The sequence below is a fragment of the Ipomoea nil genome, unplaced genomic scaffold, assembly GCF_001879475.1.
Source record: "Ipomoea nil cultivar Tokyo-kokei standard unplaced genomic scaffold, Asagao_1.1 scaffold1407, whole genome shotgun sequence".
In the NCBI taxonomy this organism is placed as follows: domain Eukaryota; kingdom Viridiplantae; phylum Streptophyta; class Magnoliopsida; order Solanales; family Convolvulaceae; genus Ipomoea; species Ipomoea nil.
In genome coordinates, this window is record NW_017617835.1 from 1,148,997 (window position 1) to 1,168,710 (window position 19,714).

The following is a 19,714-nucleotide window of genomic DNA, read 5'->3' on the forward strand; positions in this document are numbered from 1 at the left end:
CATTGGTAGCAAGGGTGTATAAAGCAAAATATTTTCCCAATTGTTCTATTTTGGAAGCAAGAAAAGGGGGCTGCCCGTCGTATATATGGAGCAGTATTGTTGAAACCTTGGACATAATTCGCAGCCATACCAGGTGGAGAATTGGTGATGGAAGATCAGTTAGAATCTGGGGTGATAAATGGCTGCCAAGCTTAACAAACGCAATGGTGCAGACACCACCTTTCCCTCTGCTTGAGAACGCACCAGTATCTACTTTGATTAGGGAGGAGTCTTCGTGTTGGGATGCTGATGTTATCGGCGATATCTTTGGGGAACGGGATGCAAATCTAATTCTTAGTATTCCCCTCCCTATCGCTGCGAGAAAAGACAAACTTATTTGGAATGATGATAAGAATGGTATAATCAGTGTTAGGGGCTGCTACAAGGCAATTTCTACTCAGTATGATCCTATCAACAAGAAGAAGTGGTCTACCATGTGGAAACTAAATATTCCTAGAAAAATCAAGGTCTTCGCGTGGCAAGCTTGCTCAGGATGCCTCCCAACAGCTGATTGTTTGCGCTCCAGAAGGGTGGATTGCCAGTATTGCTGTTCTTTGTGTCAATCAATGGAGGAGACAACTTCACATCTCTTTATCAATTGCAGTTTCGCCAAGGAGTGCTGGGATCTTAGTGGCATTCCAGTCAGTACCAGTGTCTTCCCCTCCTTTGAGTTTTGGGTCGACCACCATGTGGCCATGCTAGATAAGGATCAATGTCGTCTTCTGCTATTGATCTGTTGGAGAATCTGGCTTGCGAGGAACGACAAGATATGGAATAACAAGATCACCACCAGCAGAAGACTTGTTGAGGGTACGAAGTTGTTCTTGGCGGACTGGAACTCAGCTCTAGAACAGGCCTCTAGTTTCGCCAATACAAGATTACCAGTTATCCGCAAATGGGAGAAACCATTGCCAGGCTACCTGAAGATGAACACTGATGCTGCTATTAATTTAGAGAATAACCGTGCGGGCTTCAGATGGGTTTTGAGAGATGACTGCGGCCAGTTCGTAGCGGCATCAAGTATTCCAGGTGAAGGAGCTTCATCACCGAAGGAGGCAGAAGCCATGGCCATCAGAGAGGCTTTGAGCTGGATCAAGAGGATCAATCTCCACAACGTGCAAATTGAATGTGACGCACAGCTGGTTGTCCAGAGTCTCAACCATGTTCAAGAAGTGTCTTCATGCGATCTTGTGCTTCTTGATGTTATCGATATGCTTCGTTCCCTTACCGGCGTTGCTATCTCTTATGTTAATCGTACTGCGAACAGTGTTGCCCACATTCTTGCTCGGGAAGCCTGTTCTATGTCTGTACGTCAGGAGTGGGTGTCTACTCCTCCCTCTTGTATTGTTAACGATCTCTATACTGATTTAAGTTAATGAAGTTTATTTGATTTCCAAAAAAAAAAAAAAACCGAAAACCACAGATGCTCACCCCTAAGTGTACGACGCGGTGCGGACACGTGGCGGCACATGAGATTGAGTGTACAAATCACCCCACTGCCCCACCACTGGAGGGTTAGGTGCCTTCGCCTACTGCCTTGTCTGTCGTCTTCATCCAAGTGGCTGCTTGGACTTCTATTTGGCTCTTCTCCATCTTCTTCAATAATTCTTCTTCTTCTGCTTGCTTCCTCCAAGCTTTTCCTCAGCAGAGGTACACAGTTTTTGCTGCGAGATTTAAGGTGTGAATCTTAATAAGGTATGGAAATGGATCCATGCCCAAAAGGCCTCAAGAACTCCACAGATGCAGATAACTCGCTGCCCGAGTCAACTCAGTTGCCTCCTCCTTGTGCGTTTCCAGATGAGGTACTGGAAAAGGTCCTTTCTTTCCTGGAGTCCCACAAAGACAGGAACTCAGCTTCGCTTGTGTGCAAGGACTGGTACCATGCCGATAGGCGGAGTCGAACTAAGGTCTTCATTGGCAACTGCTACTCAGTGTCTCCTGAGATTGTTGCCAGGAGGTTTCCCAAGATTAAGAGCCTTACTCTTAAGGGAAAGCCCAGATGTTCAGACTTGAATTTGGTACCTCAGAACTGGGGTGGTGATATTCATGATTGGCTAGTTGTTTTTGCCAGAGCCTACCCTTTGCTTGAGGAGTTGAGGCTGAAGAGAATGACGGTGAGCGATGAGAGTTTGGAGTTGTTAGCTACGTGGTTTCATAGCTTTAAGGCGCTCTCTTTGTTGAGCTGTGATGGTTTTAGCACTGATGGGATCGAAGCCATTGCTACTCACTGCAAGAACTTGACTGAGCTTGACATACAGGAGAATGGTATGGACGATTATAGTGGCAGTTGGCTCAGTTGCTTTCCAGAAGACTTTACGTCACTGGAAATCCTCAACTTTGCGAGCCTGAATAGCGAAGTCAGTTTTGACGCCCTTGAGAAACTTGTGGGTAGGTGCAAATCGTTGAGGGTTTTCAAGGTTAATATGAACATCAACCCACTGCAATTGCAATGCTTGCTTATGCGGGCGCCTCAGTTGGTGGAGCTTGGTAGTGGGTCGTTCCTGCAAGATCTCACCCCTCGGGATTTATCCGAGCTAGCAGATGTGTTTGGCAAGTGTAAAAATCTGAGCACCCTTTCGGGTTTATGGGAAGTCACCTCTATTTTTCTTCCGGTTCTGTATCCAGCTTGTGCCAATCTGACGTTCTTGAATTTGAGCTATGCAACCATTCGGAGTAGTGAATTTGGCAAGCTTCTTAAGCATTGCCCAAACTTACGTCGCCTCTGGGTTCTTGATACAGTTGAAGATAAGGGACTAGAGGCTGTCGGGCATAGCTGTCCATTGCTGGAAGAAGTACGAGTCTTCCCCGCAGATCCTTTTGATCGCAGGGTGACTGAGAAGGGGTTTATTGCAGTGTCTCTACTTCTGCAGGCAAATGACAAATGCTGCTGTTGCTACCGTTGTGCACAACTGTCCCGATTTCACCCATTTTCGTCTCTGCATAATGAATCCAGGCCAACCCGATTATCTCACAAACGAGCCTATGGACGAGGCCTTCGGTGCTGTGGTAAAGACGTGCAAAAAACTGCAGACCTTACGTTCGAATATATTGGGCAGTATGCCAAGAAACTCGAAACTCTCTCAGTGGCATTTGGAAATGTTGCACTGCTATCTGGGTTAGAGAAGTATGAATCTATGAGGTCTCTTTGGATGTCGTCCTGCAATGTCACTATGAATGGGTGTCGTTATCTGGCCAAACAGAGGCCGATGTTGAACGTCGAGGTTATTAAAGAGGAGGAGGGGAGTGATGGCTGCGCTGCTAATAAAGTATATGTCTATCCAAGTGTAGCAGGACGAAGGAGAGACGCCCGGTCTTTTGTTCTCACCTTTTAATGTCAATACCAACAGGAATTTCGCACTATTCCTGCTCTATCTTTCTAATTTGCAGACGATCGAGTGTAGAAATGAGGTTTCTTTTCCACCTGCAATTTGATTCCTGGAAAAGTTTAGGCTCAACTGCAGAACACCCATCCAATCCCAGGTGAGATTGCAACCATTGTTGAAGACATAAAAAGATTTGAAGAGCTTAGATTACTCTTCATCACAGGTTGTTTTGGACATCATTTGTAGAACAAGTGTTGGGGGTTGTAGAGTTGAGGATTTCAGCGGAGGAACCAAAACAATAATGAATTATCGAAGCTTGTTGTCTTTAATCTGTTTCTTATTCAAGAGTTATATATAGGATAGTTCTTTAGTTTCCAATAACCAGTGGAACTCATGTAACCTGTTTATTTCAATTTGATTTCTGCTATTTTATAAATTTGGCCTTTCAATAGTTTCAAGAAAAAGTTAATTAACATGTTATCTCCAAATAATAGATAATTTTTTTTTAATTTAAAATATATTTTTTCAATTTAAATAAAATAATTAAATTAATTAAAAAAACTTCCCGTCCAACCGGTCAGAGAAACCTGTCGGCTCCTCTGTCTAGTTGGATGCTCCATCCAGTTTCGTCCAATTGGACGGAGAGGGCTGCATGGCTTTTCCGTAGAGACGCCAGATTGTTGGCTTATCTTATTATTATTATTATTATTTATAAAAAAAATCAATTTTACCTTCTATTATCTTCAATTTACTTATAAAATAAGTTAATTGTTCAGAATTAAATAAAATGCAAGAACAACAATTTAAGTTTCTCTCTAGGGTTTGCTAGAGTTTTCTCCTCCCCTAGGGTTTGCTAGGTTTCCGACGGTTTCCTTCGTTTTCCGGTGATCATCAATGTTTGGCGACGCTAGTCGCAGCGAGCAAGTGCGTATGGCAGCGACGGAGGGGGATGGTGTAGCGGCGCTGACACGGCGGTGGGCGGACATTGTTCTAGACGAGGAGGAGGATGCCGTGTTTGCGCCGACAGGGACGGCCGAAGACGGTGGCCAGGCGGTGACGGAGCAGACGTGGGGCGTTGTGGGCCGTTTTCTGACGAACAAAATCATTAAGGCAGAGTATATGCGGCAAGTCATGGCATCCGTTTGGCAACCGGTACAAGGGGTTCAGGTTTCGGAAATTCAACCGAATCTGTTCCTCTTTGTTTTTTATCATGAGACGGATGTGGAGTATGTGCTGGAAGAGGGGCCGTGGTCGTTTAACAATCATTCGTTAGTTTGCAAGAGGGTTCCGGATGGTGTGATGCCGATTGATGTTGTGCTGGATACGATTGATCTCTGGGTACAAGTGCATGATTTACCGATGGGATACACGGGGATCCCGATTCTTGAGCAGGTTGGGAATTTTATTGGAACTTTTGTCAAACTGGACGAGAGGTTTATTGGGGAGCCTTGGATCACGTATTATCGTATTCGGGTGTCTATACCGGTTGATAAACCGATTAAGAGAAAGATGAAATTGCTGAAGAAGGATAGAACAACATGTTGGGTTAACTTCAGGTATGAGAGGCTGCACACTTTCTGTTTCTGTTGTGGTATGCTGGGTCACTCCTATAAGTTTTGTATAAAGGCTCGGGAAGCAAGAATACCGGTGGAACGGTATCCGTACTCTGCGGAACTATGAGTGGCGGGGAACCGAGGGCCACGGGAGATAGGGGACCCTTGGTTGGTTCCTCTTGGTGGAAAGCCGAAGGACTTTCCGATGCATGGGAATCCGAGCCGCCGACCGGTGGTACGGAGTAGCCCGGTTGAGGAGGCCGAGAGGTCCGAGGCCGAAGAGGTGGTGGCGGCAGTGGCAAAGCGCCGCCGTGAGAATGGAGGGGATGGTACAGATGTGACGATGGTGGATGGCTCAAAAAACTTGTTTACGGCGGGTTCTGGATCACAGACCCGCCCAGCCCAATGAGTACGCTGAGTTGGAACTGCCGTGGCTTGGGTAATCCACGGACAGTTCGAGAGGTGGTGGACATGGTGTCCAAAAAGCAACCCGACTTTGTATTTCTAATAGAAACTAAGGTGGCGCGAGATCATGCTGAGCGTCTTCGTGTTACGATTGGTTTCGAAGGCTTATTTTATGTTGACAATGATGGTTTGAGTGGTGGATTAGCGCTATTGTGGAAGAAGAATAATACGGCGAGACTCCTTAGTTACTCAAGAAACTACGTTGATATTGAGGTAACTATGACAGGTCATCCAGCCTGGAGAATGACGTGTTACTATGGTTATTCGGACCGTAATAGGCGTGCTGAATCATGGGATTTGTTGAGAATGTTGGCGGCAAAATCGAATCTCCCGTGGGTGGTGGTAGGGGATTTTAATGATTTGCTATATCAGTATGAGAAGAGAGGGGGAAATCCACATCCGAATAGCCTTCTTCGAGGGTTTGGGGAGACGATTGAGGATTGTGGATTGTGGATTGAGGCTTTTGCATATATTGAGGATAAAATACGCCAAAGAATTGGGTCGTGGAATAAAAGGCTATTGTCTCAGGCAGGGAAAGAAATACTGTTGAAAAGTGTGGCACAATCTATGCCTACCTTCTCAATGAGTGTTTTTTTGCTACCTATATCAGTATGCACGGCTATAGAAAGAACGATGAATAGATATTGGTGGGGTTTTGGGACGGACAACCGAGTTCACTGGAAGGCTTGGGACAAGCTATGTGTTCCTAAGAAGTATGGTGGATTGGGTTTTAAGGACCTACGTGCATTTAATCTAGCTATGTTGGGGAAACAGGCATGGCGAATGCTCACTAAGCCTGATTCCTTAGTAGCTCGTGTTTACAAAAGCCGATATTTTCCCAGGGATACTTTCTTTGATGCGCAGGTAGGAAATAATCCCAGTTTTTGTTGGCGGAGTATAATGGCATCAAAGAGCATAATTTGTAGTGGGGTCAGGCGAAGGATTGGGAATGGGGAAACTACATCTATATGGACCCATCCATGGTTACTGGATGACCAGGACCCTATGATACAAACAGAGATGCCTATACAGTTACGAGAGGCCAGAGTAGTGGGGCTAATAGATCAACAAACTGGTACATGGGATAATGAAATTTTATCAGATTTATTTCAACCTACGGATGTCGAGAGAATTATGAGAGTACCTGTATCCCGGGATTATAATGATGCATGGTATTGGTACGGGGACCCGAGAGGATTATATTCTGTGAAAAGCGGGTACAGACGATTGGTGGGAGATTATGAGAATAATCAAGGCCCCTTTATTAATTGGTTAGCTTTATGGAGACTAAAAATTCCACCAAAGTGGAAAATGTTCCTCTGGAGAGCTATTTGTGATATTTTGCCTACAACTACGAACTTGCTTTTAAAGAGGGTGGAGGTGAACCCATATTGTGCTATGTGTGGGATATCACATGAGAATACAATGCATGCATTAGTCTTGTGTGATTTTGCAAGAAACATTTGGGATCAATCCAACCTTACAATCCCCAATATTGTCACGGATATTTTTCATGTTTGGTTTGGGGAACTTCTAAATATTTTAGATTCTGATGGAATGTTATATGCAGCATCAATTCTATACAATATTTGGAAAGCTCGAAATGGTGCAGTTTGGGAGGCATTTTTACCACGCCCGGGGTCCCTACTCAGAGCCGCAGCGGCAGCCAAGACCGCATGGACTCAGTCCCGCCCAGCCGTGGCTGCCACTGCCACTGCTACGCTGCCGACGGAAAACCGCCACGCTGCCCAGGCGAGTCCCACCGCCGACCGCGGTGCTGCCGACGCCGCCGGATCCTCTGTGCCGCCAGTGAGAAGATGCCGGGTCGATGCGGGATATCTACACGAGACAGGGAATGCAACTGTAGGGACCGTTTTATTAGATGGAGATGGAGCCTATATCTCGGCACTAACCGCGCCACTACCGGCCTGTACGTCACCACTTATGGCTGAGGCTTTGGCGTGTAAGGAAGTTTTATCATGGCTAAAGGATCGAGGTGAACAGAATATTGAGATCTACACGGATTGTTTGACACTACAACGCTACCTTACATCATCAACCACTGCGTTTCGCTCTTACGTTGGCTATGCCATTGATAGCTGCAGGCAAATTGCCGTTTATTTTCAGTCATGTTCTTTTAATTATATTTCTAGATCGGACAATTATTTAGCTCATGCTTTAGCCACTACGGCTTATCAGCAACCTGATACTATGTACTGGGATACTCACCCACCAGACATTATTTCAGCATTTTTCTAATGAAGCACCGCAGAAAATTTTCAAAAAAAAGTTAATTGTTCAAATTTAAGAAGTTATGGGTTAAATTGCATAAAATCGAAGAAATGAAGTGTCAATCCATATCTATTCCAATCATATTTTACTAATTATTTATTATCATCCTCTATATAACAATTGTAGGTATTGCCATTGACAAACTTGCAAAACAATTCATCTCAACAATGAATGGAAATCAAAAGATGAATGACTTCATTATTTATTGTCATCCTCTATGAGTCTGTTGGTTTCTTTTTTCCAGTGAACTACGAAATTATTTTTGTTTGTCTACTGGAATAGCTTTATGATTTATTCATTTCATGTATCTGTTTTTTGCTTTGAAAGATTTACAATTCTGTTCATGTTTTAAAATTAAAATATCAACAGTATGCCTGTGTTCGAAGTGGTGGTCCCGGCGACTCATCTTGGTCAACGGCGATACACAAAGATTTACAATACAAAGTTCAACAGCTCTTCACCGCCGGCAATTTGCTATTTTGTCTTTTTCGATCAATAACGACAATTTGCTTTTTTTTTTTTTTTTTTTTGTCTCTATCTGCTTGGAGTTTCCGATAATTACAAACCCAGTTGCGGTCACGTTTTTCCGGAGACAACAAGAAGGTTTCTCCGGTGTTTTTCACGCTGCGTGTTCTCCGGCGAACAAGGCATCTCTCCGGCGTTGACTTTGCTTCTCAAACGTGAGGCAGGCTCTCGACGGCGCTACCCAAATCGTCCGGCAGCCGAGACTGTGGACCCACTGCCGGCTGGTTTTGGGGGTGAGTTCTTTGCTCCAGCGGCGTCAACCTTCTTCCCCGACGTGTGGATCCTTCCAGGTGGTTCATACTTTGGCTCTCCATGTTTCATGGTGGCCGGAGGGGTGTGTCTTGGACGTCCGGCGACGGGAGGTGTGCTCTGTTTGTGCTACTGGTTTCGTGAGGTATTTTCCGGCGAAACATTCCGGGTGAGTTCCTCTGCTAATCGGTGCTTTTATGTTGCTAACGGGTGGCGCCGGAGTTCCGGCGTTTCGTCCGGTTGTTCTTGGGAAGGAAAGGTGGCTGTATTTGGCATCTCCGAGATACTTGGGCGGTGCAATTAATGCATGGTATCTTTCCATCTAATATTAACGCGTTACACTCATCTGCCTGAAGATTCACGCGTTACAAGCTTGGACATGGTCAACGTTGGTCTCTACACATCTCCTTAAGGACGTTGATCATATTAGCTCAAGATCATTTAATTTCTAGATGTGTTTAAACCTTCAAGCTGGCGTAGTGGACTTTAGTGGGCCTTCAATGCACTGGATTTGCTTTAGTGATGCACAACAGATTTATTTGTCTTTCATCTGGGCCTGGGCCTATTTTAAAGGCAAATTATGCCTTGGACCCATGTCCACAGTGAATTGTGGACACGGGCCCAAAACGACGTCGTTTTAAAAAAAAAAAAAAATGTGTCATTTAGTTATAAAAAAAAATCGCGTGTATTTTGTCGTTAACGGCGTTATTATTATTTTTTTTTTTGAATTATGAATGTACAGTTATGCCGTTATGAAATTGTGAACACAGAGCTCTAACATTATGAACTTAAAATTATGAACATATAGTGATAAAATTATGACCATAGAGCTTTAAAATTGTGAATATAGAGTTTCGAAGATTATGAATGTACAGTTATGGAGTTATGAATGTACAGTTATGAGATTATGAATCTACGGTTATGGAATTATGAATGTACAGTTATTGATCGAATTATGAACAAAGAGCTCTGACATTATGAACTTACAATTATGAACATATACTGATAAAATTATGAACATAGAGCTCTAAAATTGTGAACATAGAGCTTCGAAAAATATGAATGTACAATTATGGAGTCATGAATGTACAGTTATGGAGTTATGAATGTACAGTTATTAACATATAGTAATAAAATTATGAACATATACTCCTATAACGAAGCGGTATGAAATTTAAAAAAAAAAAAAAAAAAAAAAAAAAGAGATAACAGTGCCTAACGGCACTGTTACCTGCATGCTGGACACGGGTCCATAGCATAACAATTGTGAGACCACCATATTATATATAATTCTAACAATAGATCTGCCAAGCAGAATTAAACCCATGGTGAGCCTTCATATAATCTCTCTTCAACATGCATGCATCACCATTCACCATTGTCCTATATATATCAAGCTTGGTATAACCTCCTTATTCCTCCTCTTTAATCTCACTCATCATCATCTCCAGAATGGATCCACATCAGAACTTTTAGGCTACTGCTACAGTGCTATTTACCACAACCACTCGTCAACCATTCTATTATTCTTATTACCTACAAACCAAGTAAAGAGAACTTACTAATGAGACAACCGTACCACAGGTGTTTTAATTTTGTTATCTCAGCTCCAGATCAGAGCCGCCCTGCAATATAATATGCAAATCTCACATCTACCATATTCAATTGTAATATACAAAAATTCAATTTTTTATAAATATTTAAAATTTGAGAGGTAAAGTAGGAAATTCACATTTTATTTTCCTTCTTATATCAAAACTACTTTCACAACATTATTTTTCACTTTTTAGCCTCTTATTTCTAGTTTGTTCAATTTTAAAAGCATTTTAATAACTTTAGTATGACTCGTTTGGAACTTAACTCTCGTATAACAAATTTAAGACTTAGCACAAACAAAGAAACACTTTATTATTGTCTTCAGACGTGTGGAACACACTATCCTATCAATTTTCTTTACTAAGTAACAAAGGTAATCAAACTAGAACTTTTGAGATGCATAATGATGTCAAATTTCTCATGTTTCTTTTATGCTTTCAAATGCTCAATTTAATGCCTACAAGTGTATCTATGTCTTACTATTGTGTAATTTAAAAAAAAAAAAAAACAAAAAAAATTACTTAGCATTCAAGTGAATTCTTTTTTTTTCTTTCGATGCAAATTTTTTTTACCTTCAAGTACACAATTTTATGCCTTCAAGTGCATGTTCTTTTGTCTTCAAGTGCACAACTTTTGGGCTACATTTGTTATATATTGTGCATTTTTTTCAATAACATATAACTAAATTTCTAATGAAATTTGTGAGATTTACAAATGATTTGTATGAGTAATTGGTTTAATAACACTTAAGTTGAATAACCTCACTTTTTGGTATCATAAATTGCATCAATTGAATTTGCCTTTGAATGTAATTTTTGTTCGCCTTCAAGTACACATTTTTATCTTTCAAGTACATGATTTTAATCTGTCATAATTTAAAAATTAAATTCTTTACCAGGACTATGTGGTCCAATGGTACCCGGGTTGGACTTCCATTTGGAAGATTATGAGTTCGAGCCTCAGTGGAGGCGTTATTGGTTCTTTGTGTTTCAGTAGATTGAGAAAGTATATGAACAGATACTACAATGTAATAGAACCAGTAACTTTCAAAAAAAAAAATTAAATTCTTTTAATTTGTAAATACAACTCCCTTAATTAAAATTGATAATATGAAAAATAATGAAGAAAATGAAATTATAAAATTAACTAAATGTTTATTCATAAATATTTAGAAATTTGCTTAAATACATACGTATTCTTAAGCATTCAATAAAAGTTAATTATAGAAACACGCATTGAATAAAAGTTAATTATAGAAACACGTGATTGACAGATTATTCACTTATTTGAATTAAGTGAAAAAATTGCATCTTTGGTCTTTAAGTTATATCCAAGTTTTGATTCAGTCCTTGAGTTATCACTGTATTCATTTTTAATTCCTCAATTATGATCGAAGTGGTGCATTTGGTCGCTAATTAACCGTTAAAATTAACGGAAAAAATAAAAAATATTTAAAATATAATTTATTTTGTATATAATTTTATTTTGATTATTATTATATTATTACATTATATTATAATAATAATAATAATAATAATAATAATAATAATATAAATTGTCTTTTAGTTATACACTTATTATTATATTGACTCATAGATGTTAAACGGATTAACTCATAGAAGGACTAAATTAATTAACGGTGAAATAATTGAGGGATCAATCCTGTTCAAATTGAGAACTGAGGATCACATTGCATATGGGGCACCAATTGAGGGACCAAAAGTGCGATTTCCCTATATATAATGTGAATGTGAATATCTGCCCGTGATCAGTCGAAGGCAACTTTGAATGAAGCTCTTATTGATGAGGGGGGAAAGAAGGATGCGTTGTTTTTTTAGCTTGCAACTCATAGCTTGATAGTTGAGTTTTGGACAATATATGATAGATTGAAACTACATTGGAGTTAGATTTTTGAAAGAATGAAATGGTATATTCCTTACTAGTCTTGTCCAAAATTTGTATGTGAGTTAGTTGTAGCATCGATTGTAGTTATTATAAATGGGTATTAGTTGTCGGAGGACCAAAATGGGTATTAACTCTAAAATTTATATGTTGTTTCTGTTTCAGCTACAAATTATCAGAAACCAAGGTGTTGTTTACTTCATTTCTCTGTTTTTCCATTTCCATTTTTCCATTTCTCCATTTTTCCAGTTTTCTATCTCCATTTCTCCAATTTTCCATTTCTCCAATTTTCTAATTTTCATTCCCTATTTCCAATTTTTCATTTCTATAATAATAATAATAATAATAATAATAATAATAATAATAATAATAATAATAATAATAAATGAAATGGAAAAAAGAGGAAGACGTGGGGGTGGGGGGGGGGGGGAATAATAATAATAATAATAATAATAATAATAATAATAATAATAAGAAGAAGAAGAAGAAAGAAAGAAGGACGAAATGGAAAAAAAAAAAAAAAGAGAAATAAATGAAATGGAAAAAAGAGGAAGACGTGGGGGGGGGGGGGGAGGGAAATAATAATAATAATAATAATAATAATAATAATAATAATAATAATAATAATAATAATAATAATAATAATAATAATAATAATAATAAGAAGAAGAAAGAAAGAAAGAAGGACGAAATGAAAAAAAAAAAAAAAAAAAAAAAAAAAAAAAAAAAAAAAGAGGAAGACGTAGCCACGTAGGGGAAAAGAAAGGGAAGAACAAAACACAGACAAAGCGCCACACGCAAGATTCGATCCCAGGACCTCGTGCACTGTTCACGCGATTTACTGTTCACCCGTGTCCACTCCTCCATTTGGAGAAAGCTTTTTATCTATTCTCCAAATTTGTATTAAAAGAGGAAGAATGGAGATAGAGATTGAATTTGGAAGAAGAAATTTAGTAAACAACTTCTCCAATTTTCCATTTCTCTACTTCTCAATTTCTCCATTTTTTGGAAAATCCTCCATTTTTCCAAGTTAGTAAACGACCCCCAAACTTTTTCCTTTCCCACATTTCTTCTCTTCCTTCTTCCCTTACTCTCTGCCTCTCTTTTCCTTTCCGGCGAGACCACCTTGAGCCACCACCAACCTTCATCTTCTACACTCACCACCGCCTAGCTCTCTCTGTTCCTTGACCCCGCTTTCTGCTTAGCCTCGGCAGTCAGCAGCAAGGAGGCCGGCGACCTTTTCTTCTCCGGCGTGAGCAGTGACGGATTTTTTTTTAATTTTTTTTATTGAGCATTGGTCCCCATGTACTTTAAACAATTGGAAGGTAGAGTCCAAATTGGAAGCATTGGCCCCCATGTAGTGTATAAAAAGCATGTAGTGGCTAATTATTAGCAGGATCAGTTTTTTGATTTTTGTGGCTCTGTTAGGATAAATAAATAAGGCCTACCAAAATTAAAATTTATAAAACTCATACCGTAATTTTATTATCTAAATATATAACAAAAAAAAATTATCCGTACATCGCACGCACACTGCACGGAAGGAACAAATCGGATAGTCAAGGGTTTATTTCGTCCAAATTAAAAGACGAGGACCAATTTTTTGTTTTTTTTTTGTTTGCACTTTACACCTAAGAATAAAGAGTATTAAATTAGTTAGATTAGATGTCATAATCCTTCTCTACCAAAAAAAAAAAAAAAAAGATGTCATAATCCTTGATGGCGTAATTAAGGGCAAATAAAGAAAAGATGCTTCACACTTAATGATGGATAATTGGATACATGTACCCTCTTCAGCATGTTATGATCAAAGTAGGGATGTTTTCACTCTTTTTTTCTTCTGTCTCCATCATGCACTATTGCACATACACATACCTTAAACTATGAATGGCTAATCATATCTACCAATCCATTTATACATAATAAACTCTAACAATAACGAGTGGAAGTGGCTCATCCATATCCTTAACTAAAGGTTAAGAGTTCGATCCTTGGCTTTGGGTATGGAGCAGCCTACAATTCATCCATCCTTAACTAAAAAGTCAAGGGTTCAAAAAAATAATACTGGCATGAAAAATGTTGATGTGGAAACAGACTCCCAATTGGTTTTTAAAGCTCTTAATTGTTCTTCTTTTCTTTCTGCTTTTGGTTTAATAGTAATTATATTAAATAATTAGCATCTTTGATTGATGATGTTGAATTCCGTTTTGTGAAGCGATCTGCGAATCGTGCCGCCCACACTGTTGCTCGGGAGACCGTTTCTGCGTCAGGTTGCAGAGAGTGGTTTGATACCCCTCCTCCTTTATCTTGTTTGTTGTCTTTTCGATGATTTAATGAATTAAACCTTTGTCTTCAAAAAAAAAAGTCAAGGGTTCGATCATTAATTTTGAGTATGGAACAATCTTAAATCTCCAGATCAAGGGTTTGATAATTAACTTTGAGTTCATCTATACCCCAGATCAGCTATCTCATTCATTATAGGTGCCTACAATTCAGCAAGAGGATTAATTAGTCATTGTGAACGGTAGAAACCTAGGTACAGAAAAAAAAAAAAAAAAAAAAAAAAAAAAAAAAAAAAAACTAGTAATATGGAATTACAAGACACAACCCATCACTTACATATTAATTTTTAATTGTTTTTTTTCCCTTTAACTTGGAGAAAGAACAAATGTCAAAATGTAATTTGTGAAAAAAAATAAAAATTTAGACTTTTAGCCTCGTAATTAATATGACACTTGGTGGAATGTCAAACCATTAAAAATAAAATTAAATATATGACCACATAGTGCAATAATGGATTATCGTGTCAGACTTTGAATCAGAATGTCGTGGGTTCACCTCCCACTGTGGTTACCATGAGACCAATCTATACCGTGTTCAAAATTTTGCACCAAATTAAAATTCAAATTAAAATACCTACTATTTAAAAATGAAACATAGTGATTAGTAGGGGATCGCGCATTCGCGCCCACAAATTATGGTTCGTTTAATCCTTTTAAAATAAAACATAAGAGAGTTTGGATTTAATAAAAATTAAATACTTGAATAAACATTCATCAAGTAAAATAGCAATCCTCAAAAGTATGCGATGCAAGTAGTAAACTTTCAAGAGATAAAAATGTATTTTCACAATAATTTTACACAATAATTCACAGTTGCACAAATAAAACCAATGATTATTAACTAGACCCGACTTGGTTATAGAAACTCGAACACTCGCATGTGCACCAATTTTAATTTCTTTAAGTTCATTGATAACTTTGAGACCTCTATAATTATTTCCCTTAAAAAACAATTGTCCCAAAAATCTCATAAAATAATCAATTTTTATTTTTTTGAAAACATAACATAATCAATTTGATAGCATTAAAAATTAAAAGGATTCAAGCTCTAACCAACAAACACATTGCATTCATTAAAATCATATTATTGATTCCTCCTTAACACAAACGCACCCCAAATTTATGCCAAGTACAATTGTATTAAAATAACAAGTATTGATAATGGCATGTTCATAAATATACTTAAAAAATCAATTTGAAATTTACAATTATACATTTTAATCGTACTAATATATAAAATTTACCATTACACATTTTAATTCACCCCAAATAAGGAATGAACCCTACTCAAATTAACCCCTCAAATATCATTTTTAATTTATTAATTTTTTTTTCTCTCTCATCTTTCAATTGCAAACTTGTTATTCACATTACCTTCCACATCATCTTGAAATGAGTTCACTTGCTGGGATGAGAATACTCTTATATGTAATCATGTGACTCCTTAACCAACAAGTACTAGTTACTAGTTAGTATAAGGTCATTCACATGCATTAATGGATTTTGGACCCATTTTAATTTTGAGGAAAGGTCAGTGAGGTTGAGAAAATGTGGTCTCGCATGGTTTTTGCCTAAGTTTATATCTACTATCTAGCTACTTCATGCTTGAAAATGTAATATGGTTTTATCCTTTAAATCCTTATTTTTATCAGAGTAAAAATATCCAACATAAATAACTTTCTTGATTACTTTAATTATAATCCAGACACCCGCCGTCAGGGCCGATTTTTAGATTTTGGTGGCCCTGTTTTAGTAAATAAATAAGGCCCTACCAAAATTAAAATCTTTAAAACTAATACCGTAATTTTATTATCAAAATATATAACACAAAAAAATTATCCGTGCATCGCACGCACACTGCACGAATAATTGGGCAATTATTTGCTCGAATTCAAGCAATGATAACATAAAAAAAAAAACATAATCGATACAACCCATTTCATCAATTGCACTATATAATATTCGTTGTTATAATTTAAAGATTATAACAAATCTTTTCCGTGCAACGCACAAGTAAAAATAGACATATTATGGAATAATAATAATAGTGTGCACAAGTTTTGAACCTTAGACCTCAAAGTTAAAATACAATAAATATATGTTCCTACCATTTTTTATAAAGCCTTTTAGGTTAAATTAAAAAAAATTAATTTTTATTTCTAAACTAACTAGGTAAAAATAAAATATTGAGCTTCTAAAATTTGGGACCCTGTGCAGTAGCCCAAAATACACTGTCAAATATTGATAGATTCATTTTATTTTCTTCTATTTTAATATATACATTTAAAACGTACACTTGTTGATATGGATTGAAGAAGCTTTTCCCTTTAGTGGAAATTTGGCATTTGATGGTGGATGTCTACCTTACAACCAGTGGCGGACCCAGGAATTTTTTTCAGCGGGGACAAAATATTAAAGCAAAATTGATAATTAGAAAAAAAAATGAAACACTTAAAAAGTATAGCCATAAATAAATAAATAATGTTGGATATAAGAAAATTATAAAACACATCAAAACATTATAAAAATATTCATAACAAAATATGAACAAAAATAATTCGAATAAAAGATCCATTATAAATTATACTCCCTCCGTCCCGAATTGGATGTCTCATTTACTTTTTGCACGCTTTTTAATGAATCAAAAGTAAATGTTATGCACTTTCCAATTATGCCCCTCACTTTTTCACTTTTGGAAATAAAAACAATAAAGAAAGCAAAAGCTAGAAGGGTAATTTGAAAAAAGTAGAATGATGGTGATGTTCAATTTTAGAAAGTGGACAACATTTTGGGACAAACTAAAAAGGAAAGTAAGACACATAAAATGGGACAGAGGGAGTACATCTCATTATTAATATAATAGTGAAAATGTGAAATAATGAGAAAAGGTAGTGTTAATAAGAAAATGAGATGTGTAAAGTAGATAAGGGGATTTGAACCTTGGCATACGTTCAAAGTTCAAACAAACCAACGCTCAGCTAACTAGATAGAGGGGATTCGAACCCGGGCATGCATTTTGACAACCCACACGCTTAGCCAACTAGACTAAACTACACTTTGTTAACAATTCTCTATTTTCTAAATTTTATACTAAAACTTATACTATATATACACATATACATACAAGGGTTATATAAGGGGTGGGGGTGGGGTGAGTGGGGGCAGCTGACCCCACTGCCCCCACTGTAGGTCCGCCTCTGCTTACAACACTGCTACTGGGAATGAGAGGCACATGCATGTAATAGCTGCTCTTGTGTCACTACATTATATTCTCATAAAAAGTCAAATTTTATTTTCCTACCTAGTTTGAAGCTAAGGTTTTTAGTTGTCAAAATTACTTTTTCCCATGTGCTTTATTTGGAAAGGGAAGCTACCCGTGATCAGCATAGAGTTTAACCCAATAACTCAAGTGTCACGTATTTTGAAAATCTTACTTCAGCCATAGAGTAGAGGTTCAATTCCCACAGCTTAAAAAATTGATCAGAGATAGATGAAGACCTTTTAGAACACATTTGAAGCGGATTTGACATAAAACAACTTTATAACGCAATTGACATAAAACATGGTATAAAGTACGTACGTGACTCATTACACATTAAATAAGATAATAATGGTCTCCATTTTAGAACACAATTTTATCAGATGAGCTTCAACGTGCAAGTTGAAACAGAGTCTGATCTCTCATTGTGGTCCAAAGGGAGAAAACCATGGGTGGGGTGACACTAATCGCACTCCCAAATGGCCAAATGTACAACTCCCAATTTTAGTCATATGACTATAGGGGCTTTGTTAATTTTAGTACCTGACTTTCAAAAGTGTCAATTTAGTACCTTGAGTATGTAATTTTTGTCAATTTTGGTCACTTCGGCCAAATTACCGGCCAAATTTTGCCGGAAAAAAGACGATTTTACCAGAATTCAAAAGACGATTTTGCCCCTCAAATTATAGTCTAAATGAAGGATTAAGTTTTTCCGGCGAAATTTGACCGGCAATTTAACCGGAGTGACCAAAATTGATAAAAATTACATAGTCAAGGTACTAAATTGACACTTTTAAAAGTCGGATGCTGAAATTAACAAAGCCCCTATAGTCATATGACTAAAATTGAAATTTCCTCTTCACAAAAATTCAAAGTGTACTGTTGTGGCCAAATGTACAGCTCAAACCTTCTTAATATTCACAAAAATTCAAAGTGTACTGTGGTGGCAAATTACAGCTCAAACCTTCTTAAAATTCACAAAAATTCAAAGTGTAGTAATAATTTAAAGCACAATACAAAACATAGCTTAAATAACTCAAAATAATTTGCCTCGTTATCACGTATTGATACCTAAAGTGTTGGTTCAACTAAATTTGCTCAAAATTCAATCAAATTACATTGTTTTCAATGGACAATGAATAAATTAAATGTTCATTTTTAGTATACTGAATATTCAATTTTAATATACAAAAATTCAATTTTTTATAAATATTTAAAATTTGAGAGGTAAAGTAGGAAATTCACATTTTATTTTCCTTCTTATATCAAAATCACTTTCACAAAATTATTTTTCACTTTTTAGCCTCTTATTTCAAGTTTGTTCAATTTTAAAAGCATTTTAATAACTTTAATTAGTATGACTCGTTAGGGACCTGACTCTCGTATAACAAACTTAAGACTTAGCACAAACAAAGAAACACTTGATTATTGTCTTCAGACGTGTGGAACGCACTATCCTATCAATTTTCTTTACTAAGTAACAAAGGTAATCAACCCAGAATTTTTGAGATGCATAATGATGTCAAATTTCTCATGTTGCTTTTATGCTTTCAAATGCTCAATTTAATGTCTACAAGTGTATGTGTGTCTTACTATTGTGTATTTTTTTTTAAAAAAAAAAAACTTAGCATTCAAATGAATCTTTTTTTTTTCTTTCGGTGCAGCTTTTTTTTTTTCCTTCAAGTGCACAACTTCTGGGCTGCATTTGTTATATATTGTGTATTTTTTTCAATAACATATAACTAAATTTCTAATGAGTGAGATTTACAAATGATTTGTATGAGTAATTGATTTAATAACACTTAAGTTGAATAACCTCCCTTTTTGGTACCATAAATTGCATCAATTGAATTTGCCTTCAAATGTAATTTTTGTTCGTCTTCAAGTGCACATTTTTATCTTTTAAGTGCATGGTTTTAATTTGTCATAATTTAAAAATTAAATTCTTTTAATTTGTAAATACAACTCCCTTAATTAAAATTGATAATATGAAAAATAATGAAGAAAATGAAATTATAAAATTAACCAAATGTTTATTCATAAATTTTAAAAATTTGCTTAAATACATACGTATTCTTATGCATTGAATAAAAGTTAATTATAGAAGCACTCGATTGACGGATTATTCACTTATTTGAATTAAGGGAAAAAATTTCATCTTTGGTCTCT

At 37.0% G+C, this 19,714-nt stretch overlaps 1 pseudogene; it reads left to right on the forward strand.

The window, feature by feature from the left end:
- Positions 1–1,602: 1,602 nt before the first annotated feature.
- LOC109186216 lies at positions 1,603–3,371 on the forward strand (annotated as a pseudogene).
- Positions 3,372–19,714: the final 16,343 nt, after the last annotated feature.